The sequence below is a fragment of the Chelonia mydas genome, chromosome 17 (assembly GCF_015237465.2).
Source record: "Chelonia mydas isolate rCheMyd1 chromosome 17, rCheMyd1.pri.v2, whole genome shotgun sequence".
NCBI classification, from domain to species: domain Eukaryota; kingdom Metazoa; phylum Chordata; order Testudines; family Cheloniidae; genus Chelonia; species Chelonia mydas.
Window position 1 is genome coordinate 12,717,096 of NC_051257.2, and position 9,542 is coordinate 12,726,637.

General features: G+C 45.2%; 1 protein-coding gene across 20 annotated transcripts in view; it reads right to left on the reverse strand.

Moving 5' to 3' along the window:
* The window catches only part of TPST1 (tyrosylprotein sulfotransferase 1), a 96,274-nt gene extending 87,801 nt beyond the window's left edge, over positions 1–8,473 (reverse strand). For 9 of the 20 annotated variants that reach the window (XR_006286289.1, XR_006286288.1, XM_043531038.1 and 6 more), the window contains exon 1: positions 8,257–8,471. The gene's annotated coding sequence lies outside the window, so the exon portion shown is untranslated. Of the gene's footprint in view, positions 1–8,256 lie in introns of all 20 variants that reach the window. The other 11 variants (XR_006286290.1, XR_005222631.2, XR_005222628.2 and 8 more) reach the window with 4 other exon arrangements.
* Between the last annotated feature and the right edge of the window lie 1,069 nt (positions 8,474–9,542).

Here is a 9,542-nt window from a genome sequence, read left to right on the forward strand (position 1 = left end):
TTTAAAGTTCAAACCTTGGTTAGGAGAAAGGAGCAAGTGAGCGTCAAATTTAATCCTTTGCTGCAGCTACTCTTTGGCCAGAGACAACTTTCTACAAAGGTGAATTAACAGGGGACCAGCATTGCTGCTGCCCTTCTAAAGGTGTCGTCAAATATTCTGGAACAGTTAGCTTGTCGTCCACTTCCTTCTTTTGAACCACTGGATCAAATTCTAATAACTGTGCCTCTTCCCAAAAAGACAAAGTGTAGTTGTACTCATGGGCACCAGGTTTATATAATTTTTGGTGGTGCCCAGAACGGAGCCATCCCATCCATAGCACAGACTGGGGCAACTGCCCTGGGCCCTGCGCTTCAAGGGGACGCGGGGTCCAGGGCAGCCTGGGGGTTCGAGGGGGCCTGGCGCCGGCAGAAGCGAGTGACCTGGCCCCAGACCGCCCCTACTCTGCATCCTCCCTGCCCCCATTCCAGCCCTTCCCCCAAGCCCCCGCCCCACCTATGTCCAGCTTCCGCCCCCTCCCCTGAGCAACACCGGGAGCTGGAGGGGTGGAGCGGGCTGTGGCCGGGTCACTTGCTGCTGGCGCCAGGCCCCCCACAAGTGCCCCCAGGCCGCCCTGGAACCTGCGTCCCCCTGAAGCGTGGTAAGCCCAAACACTGGTGGAGCCGGGCCCACTTTCCTAAGTATTGGTGGAGCACAGGAACGACAGGCCCATATAACTTGCCGTCTATGACTGTTTAGATTTCTATGGGTTTTATCTTGCTTTTCCTGAGTGGTATGCCTCATAGTTTTTTGGCAAGGTGCTTCTGAAGAGAATTGTTGGGAGGAGGGTTTGCCATATAGCATCTGGCTTTGTTTTATCAGACCACCAAGCCTTTGGTCATTTTCCCTGGAGCCCGTTCATTCCCTTGCTATGACTCAGATAAAGGGAACTGAGGCAGGAGAACAATGACTAGTTTCTCCCTCAGCAGGTATAGACAATTCGAGATAGCTTTGCCCTGTTCTGGGCAGTTCTTTGGTTTATGTCTCCGCCTATTAGATTTCCACTCCAACTGCAAAGGAAAAATAGGGCTCTCCAACTTTTCTGAGGATTTACTTTTGTCTTGGAAAACTTCTACCCCACACACCCTAAAGTTTCACTTTCCTTCTTAGAAAGAGGTCTTCCCCCTGCTCCTTAGTCTCCTGGCCTGTGTCTCTGAGGAATAACAGGACTTGCTCTTGCCCACAAATCCACAACCCGAAAGGTTACAAATCTCAGCCCTGCAAGGTCTGAGGTCAAGGAGCAGTCCGGTGACCATTCTGGTGAAGTTAACCTCTTTTACCCAGAGATGCTGGGCTAAACCTTCTAATAGAAGCTGTAAAAGGAAACCCATTTGAGAGTGACATCATAAAGGAGCTAAATAATCTCCTGGTAAAAATACAGCAGGAAGGGGTGGATTGAAAGGATGAGCTGGGCCAAGTGCCCCAATTATTTGGTCATTCAGGTCCAAGCTGTTTTCCCACCCTTTCCTCCACAGCCTGGAGCTAAGAAAAGAGACGGTTGGATAGCAATAGCTGATGATATATGCCTGGGCAGTTATGCATTCTTTCCATCCAACTTAACAGCAACTTACTTCTGCCAGACCTCCTGGAAGGCAGGAAAGGAAATGAGATAGGAATCCCCAGAAGCCTCTGCTTTGCTGACACTTAGTTCTTTGAACCAGCCTGTTTCCCTGATCAACAGAGGGAGGCTTAAGTAATCCCTGGCTGGGACAGCGCTTGCTTATTTTATTCAAAGAGCCGAAGCCTATCTAGTCAAACCTGCCTCTAGCTGAGGTAACAAACACAGAAGAATTGGCAGGCTCCTCAGCCGCTTGGATCATACCCTTTCTTCCAGTCCCGCCCGAGTCCAGTTTTGTCCTTTAAGCTGCAAGCAAAAAACCTATTGTAAAAGATTCTTAAACCTTCCTGTGCAGAACAAAGGTTCTACCCCACCACCAAATACTCTGTGGGCAGCAGGAAATCAGGCACTACAGAAGTCACTAGACCAGTGGTTCCCAAACTGGGGTTTGTGAAATGTATCAGGGGGTTCTCAGAAAAAAGTTCTGTAATGCCGTATAGAACTGTCCCTAGGAACTCTGGGCGCGGAGGCTGGCAGTCCGACCTCCGCGACCATGACTTCCTGGCAGAACAAGTTTAAGCTTTGTTGTAGTCATGCATTGTTTGCCTGGACTGCTCAAGACCCAAATGCTTGTGGGAGGCACTCTTTATTTGAGTTGGCTTCTTAAATACCTTCATGCTGTTTCATGTCTGGTACTCCTTGATGAAACATGTAGGAGGCTTAATCGAAGTGATATGAGCCTCAAAAGTGAAATCTTGGAAGAGTGTTGCCGTTTTCATAATGTAATATAATAAACAGTGTGTAATAAGCATGTCATAAAAAAACCAAATTATTTCCAAGATCACTGCTTCTATCATTTATGCTTAAGTAAGGGAGAAAATCCCTGGAAATATTCATTTTTAGAAGGGGGTTCGTGAGGTCTGGTATTTTTGTGAAAGGGGTTCGCAGATTGTTAAAGTTTGGGAACCACTGCACTAGACTAATCAATAGGCAAAAAAAATTACTAACAAGTTCATAGAATATAGAATATCAGGGTTAGAAGGGACCTCAGGAGGTCATCTAGTCCAACCCCCTGCTCAAAGCAGGACCAATCCCCAATTTTTGCCCCAGATCCCAAATGGCCCCCTCAAGGATTGAACTCACAACCCTGGGTTTAGCAGGCCAATGCTCAAACCACCGAGCTAATGTAACAAAAATGTTACCTGGTGAACCAAAATGTAGATTGTATTGAGCTAGGACATCTACAAAGAGTTTAATTACAAGCATTAGCCATTTTAACATGAAGTAAAATACTGGACTGGGACACATTTTCTTCTGCCCACCACGCTTCACCCTTCCCCAGAACTCATTAACACATCTCCAGAGAAAAAACGTTCATCCAAATTACACTTTGTTTAAACTCAGCCATTTCATTCCTGGAACTTGGCTCTTTATTTTTGGACCTTTGTACAGCCAGCCTTTTGCTTCCCTACTTTGCCTCAGATCGTTACTATTGACTCAGTATTTTGTATAAGGAATCACCCCAACAGTAAGACCATTAGGATTGCAAGAAATACTGAAGATCCCTAAGAAATCCCTTTGAAACAAAAATATTTTTGGAATATTGTTTTTAAAAGGTACCTACAGGTATCAGTGGAAGTGATCTAGATCAGTGGCTCTCAACCTTTCCAGACTACTATACTTCTTTCAGGAGTCTGATTCATCTTGTGTACCCCAAGCTTCACCTTACTTAAAAACTACCTACTTACATATAAAACAGACACAAAATACAAGTGTCACAGCACACGACTACTGACAAATGCTGACTTTCTCATTTGTACCATATAATTATAAAATAAATCAGTTGAAATAAAATAAATAAATATAAATAACGTACACACATTTCATACAAGTCGTCTGTAAGAAATTTTAGTTTGTACTGACTCTGCTAGTGCTTTTAATGTAGCTTGTTGTAAAACTAGGCAAATATCTAGATGAGTTGATGTACCCCTGGATGTACTTCTGCGTACCCCTGATTGAGAACCACTGATCTAGATTAAACCCATTTAAATAGTAATGAAAGGCTAGGAACAATCACATATCTATATGAGTTTATAGCAACCTTTCCAAAAGGCACACTTAAAGAAAGGGCTTAAAGGAATTACACAGATCCTCTAATTCAATCAGCTGACCTGCCTTTGATTTTTCATGTATGTTCACCACAAAGAAGAATGTATAGGCAAGTTAACTGAAACAAAATGTTATAGCACTACACTGAGAAACGTAAGTCAAGTATTTATTGTATACCACTTAAAACAGCTGCACAAATTGCTCCTTTCAAGAAAGGCTCATATAACAGACCATTCCAATGGTGGACATTATAAACCACCCTTCCCCTTCACTCTGAAAAAATAAATAATATTTCAGTAGCATTATACATGTACAAAGCACTATACAAACATTAATTCTCATGACATCATTGCCGTGCCGCTAAATGTGTATTATCCCAATTTTACAGATTGAGTAACAGAAACAGAGAAATTAAGTAATTTGCCCAAGGTCACAAATCAAAAGCAGAACCAGAATTAGAAATACAGAGATCCTGAGTTCTAATGCTATGCTCAGTCTTCCAGACCATACAGACTCTCCAAGCTCTATGATTGTTTCCATCATATTGTCGTCTCTCCTTTTTCATTTTCTTTCCCCATTTACATGACACTGGCATTTTGTTTACTTAAAGGACTAGTACATAGCAACCACTTTAATCCAGTTTCCTAGTGAGAAAACTATCTAATTTACACACACACACACAAAAGTGATGGCCTCTTTCCATCACTTTCTTATGTATTGTTCTAATCTCCTAGTTCTCTTACAATATACATAAAAGAGATCCAAGTACCACATTTATACTCAAGACAAACGTTTCTTAAAATTGTTGAAGTGGTGAGAAAATTGACCACAACTAGGAAAACCTGAATTAAGTTTTTCCACTGCCAATTTATATCACCGCTGAATTTGAGATTTCCATATTGTAGAAGACACACACATACATGGAAATAGCCAGATTCCATTAAATGTAACTTGCCCCATAACAATCAGGGACTGTGAAAGGTGCATGTATCACATATGCTATAGATACATAAAAAGTCAATTGGTGGGTTAAGGACAAAGTGAGACCTTTTCCTTTTTTTTTTTTTCTTTCAGTTTGTAACATAAAATCTTTCTCCACCACCATTCCTACAATCTGTCATGGTAACAAACCTTACCTTCTACTAACTCTGTGACAACCATCGTTACCTATGGTTATTTGTCCCCAGACAACAAGAGTGAAGAACTAACCCAAATGATTTCTCCATTCAACTACAAAAGTACCAAACAGAGCACCAAACATAAGATTACTGTACTAGGATCAGGGGGAGTTGCCCTTCTCATCTGAAATCAGATAAACCAATTTAATGAATATATTTAAGACAAGAATATAATGCGATTTGTGACTCAGCGTTAACTATAGCATTATGTGAGTCTCCGCTATAATTACATATACTTCATGTTTATATATATTGCATATTCTCAGGAACATATTTGGGTGTTCTGGAACACATTGTTTATGCTTACATTCCAAAAAAAGTTATCAGATAGTAGGATGATTGCATCTTGTCACATTAAAACAGTTGCCTACTGCCAATTTAAAAATATATAGAAATATATTTCATATTTTACATGCAGCATCTATATACACGCTCCTTTTTATCATACTCCCCCATATTACATTTTGTTCCAACAGTAAACCTGCAATATACCCATTAGCAACGACAGAACTGTAGTTTGTTGCATAGCTCCCAGGTGCACAAATACCATACCATACAGTTCCATTCTCCTGGAGAAGTTTATTAATTTATTTCATAAGGGCTGTATTTATATAGTACATTTCCCTGCGTCTGCAGAATAAATGTAACTGTAATTAGGTCATTTCTAAAGTGATACAAATGACATGAATAATTTCTGGAATTGTACTGACTTATGCCCACATAAGTGTAATACTGCAAAAGATTATGAAAGAGCTATATACAAGCTGCCTTTTACATCCCTAATGCATACATTTATACCAACTTCAGATAGTGAAGTAATACCCACAGATCAATATTATATGACAGTCTTCCTACTAAACAGCTTAATTGACAATCTTGGCCAAACAGTCTAAAACAGCTCTGCACTTTTAGGATCATGTTAATCAATTTTTATAGGAATTTTTTCCTGATTAGAATAAGTCACATCTGTCCTATAGATTAAAACCACACGCCTAAGGCACTGGTTAAAATAAATCAATTTACTTTTAGAGTATTTTTATTATTGTTATTATTTAGTATCATATTCTAGGATTCCCTGCTGTATTAACATTGAACCAGCAGAGGTCTTGCAATATACAGGTTACTCAAAGATTTTATAACAATATTTTGTTTTATGTATAATTGTAAAGGTTAAATTCAAAGTTAGAATGTCAGGGAAGGATGATTTCTGTCCTGATAAGGAACCAAGAAATAAACAGCTGCTCTGTTTTGAGAATTGAACCTGTAATTTTAGGAGAGATCTTACAATATTGCTACTTGATAGTGTTGGCTCCATAACACAGAAGTAAAGCTCCTTCTCCAAAATGACCCAAGTTACTAACTATATCTTCTTTCCTCCCCCTAAGCATCCGACAGCTATGGAAAGGTAGCATCACTGAATTCCATCTCCTGCCTGTTTCAACATGCTGTATAAAATTCAGATTCAAGGGTGAAACCAGTTCTACAGAAAACAAAGACAGCCACTAGGAGGCCAAATCCTGTTAGAAAATCATTTGCATTTCTGCTAATACTGAAAGCAGTTTCTAATGGTTGATCCCAGCCTTTTCTGGAAGGGAAGAAATGGCTGTAGAGTTGAAAAGCTGAAAGCCCTTTTCAGTTAGGTGAGTAAAGGAAGGACAATGTGCACACATTGTATGATGAAATTTACAAAGTTTTATTAGCATAAAGCTTGTAAACAGAGAACATGCATATGTTCTACGTCTATGTGCCTACAAGACACAAAATACAACAGGGCATTCCTACTGCAAATCATGAACTTCCAGAAAGCCTTATTTTATCATTTAAGATGGGATATTTGCCCAGCATGATCCTTAGAGTTACTCAGCAATGGAGCTCTAGCTCTTGCATACTTCCTCGAAGAAACAATCTTAAATTGTTTAAACTTTTCCTGCTTTGAAATTGTGTTGGCCAGCAAATAATAAATACACAGTTATAGAACATTTTCTTCCCAGGCGAAAGAGCAACCACCTCCTGTAGAAAGAGTTCACAGCACCACCTATATTTCCAAACAGTGCGCACACACAGGTTGGCTACCAAAGGCAAACAGAGACACCAAGCAAGCCGGATTCCTGGCCCTTGCAACCACTGACACCTTCGTGTATTCTGTTAGGATGAAACGCTGTCAGTCCCATATGGCCAAAAACAGACATGGGGAGAGCAGAAAGACATTGGTGGTAGGGGCTGGAGAGAGAGGGAAGCAGGAGGTGGAGGTGGGGGCAGAATGCAATGAGGGAAGACCGGCGGGGGGGGGGCTAAACCAGGATTTGGCGATGAAGGGTAGAAAGGGGATGAGGAGGCAGTGAGTGAGTGATCGACAGGAGCTGGTTTTGGGGGGGGGGAAGAGGCTTCAGACCTGGTGGGGCGATGGAGGAATGCTTCAGAGGTATGGGAGGGGACTGGATGGATCATATTGGGGTATAAAAGGGCTGGCTGGGGGCTAGGTCACAGGGTGGGGGGGAAGGCATCTGAGGCTGGGTAACCGGGGGGCTGGCTCGGGAATAACGGTCATGGGGGGCGAGCGGGGCTGGCTCTGGGGGGTACAATGGGGAGCGGGGTCTCGGGGGGGGGGGCTGGCTCAGGTACAACGGTCATGGGGGACGAGCGGGGCTGGCTCTGGGGGGGGGGGAAATGGGTCATGGGGGCACAATGTGGAGCGGGGTTACGGGGGGGCTGGCTCGGGAATAACGGTCACAGGGGGCGAGCGCCTCTAGCTCTGGGCGGGGGGGCGAATGGGTCATGGGGGCACAATAGGGAGCGGGGTTACGGGGGGGCTGGCTCGGGAATAACGGTCATGGGGGGCGAGCGGGGCTGGCTCTGGGAGGGAATGGGTCACGGCGGTACAATGGGGAGCGGGGTCTCGGGGGGGCTGGCTCAGGTACAACGGTCATGGGGGACGAGCGGGGCTGGCTCTGGGGGGGGAATGGGTCACGGGGGCACAATGGGGAGGGGGGTCACGGGGGGCTGGATCGGGAATAACAGTCACGGGGGGCGAGCGCCGCTAGCTCGGGGGGGGGGGGCGAATGGGTCACGGGGGGGCTGGCTCGGGAATAACGGTCACGGGGGCCTAGCGGGGCTGGCTCGGGGGGGGAAATGGGTCACGGGGGCACAATGGGGAGCGGGGTCACGGAGGGCTGGCTCGGGGGGGCACAATGGAGAGGGGGTCACGGGGGGGCTGGATCGGCAATAACGGTCACGAGGGGCGAGCGGAGCTGGCTCGGGGGGCGGAATGGGTCACGGGGGGGCTGGCTCGGGGGGCGGCCTGGGAATAACGGGTCACGGGGGGGGTTGGCCGCGGAGGGAGGAGTCGGGGTCCCCGCCGCGGGGTCAGCTCCTCACCTGCGCTGCGCCGGGAAGGAGGCGGGAGGGAGGCAGGCAGCTGGGTCACGGCTCCTGCTGCTGCTGCTGCTGCCGGCGCCGCCTCCCTCGCCGAGCCCCGGCCGCTGCTCCCGGCCGGCACCATCGCCGAGGGGAGCTCCCGCCGCTGCCCGCTCCTGCCCCTCAGCCCGCGGCGCGGCTCCACTCGGCTGCCATGGAAATCACAAACACGCCCTGATTGGCCACACTCCGGGCCGGGGCCGGTTTGTGTCGCGGGGGCTGATTGGCCAGACTCAGTGGATTGACAGCTGGATAGGAGGGGCTCCCAGGGTAGTGGGCGTGGCTCTAGCCGCCCTCCGGCGATTGAGAAAAAAGGGTCCCCCGGCGCGTGGGAGGGGCACGGGCACATCTGTATCAGTGTGAACAGCTGGATACATTTCTCCATTTGGATGAATGCCCAAGAAAACAGCTGGATGTGAGTGAAACACCTGTCTGCAGATTGGGCTTTGAAGCATGCACCTCACTGCACCTGTCTGAACAGCTGGTTTTGGCAAAAACATTTGGATTTAGAGCAACAGCTAGGTCAACATCTGTCCATGATGTAAGACCTGGGTACGCAGCTGGATTTGGCTTTGCCGGGATGAATATCTAAGCAAACAGCTGGGTGAGGGTGAGCACCTGGACACTTGTCACAATTATTATGGACAGGGATATAGCATACAGGCAAATGACTGTGGTGAAGAACATCTAGAATTTGATGACAACATTTAGATTTGGACAAACATATGAATCAACGTGTAGGTAAACAGTTTGGGTTTAAAAGCTTGTGGATGAATAGATATCAAAACATTATGTAACTTTGCCAGCTACTTCAGACCTTGTTAAATACGGCCTCCTGTGATAATCACATAACATATATATTTATACAGTGCTTTTCAGTCCAAGAGATTCCAAAATGTTTAAAACAAACATATGGCAAGCTGTAGAAGTAGCATATGGCACGTGTACAGCAATCATTTCACCTATCACAGCACTGAAGTTAATTCACTTCTGAACTGCTCATTCATTTTTATTTTTTCACAAGAGGTTTTCCACTTCACAAAAAGTGGCTGGCGTAAACATCACCCCAGTAGCACTAATCCTGAAAAACTGTGTTACCGTTTGCTAAAAAAAATTATAGACAAATTGCCTATTACTGTGATGTCTAGAATGTTTGAATCCCAGCGTTGCAAGAAAATAACAGATAGTATGACAAAGGTTTTCACCTACTCTAAATATACCCACACCAACTCTACAAATGTATACTA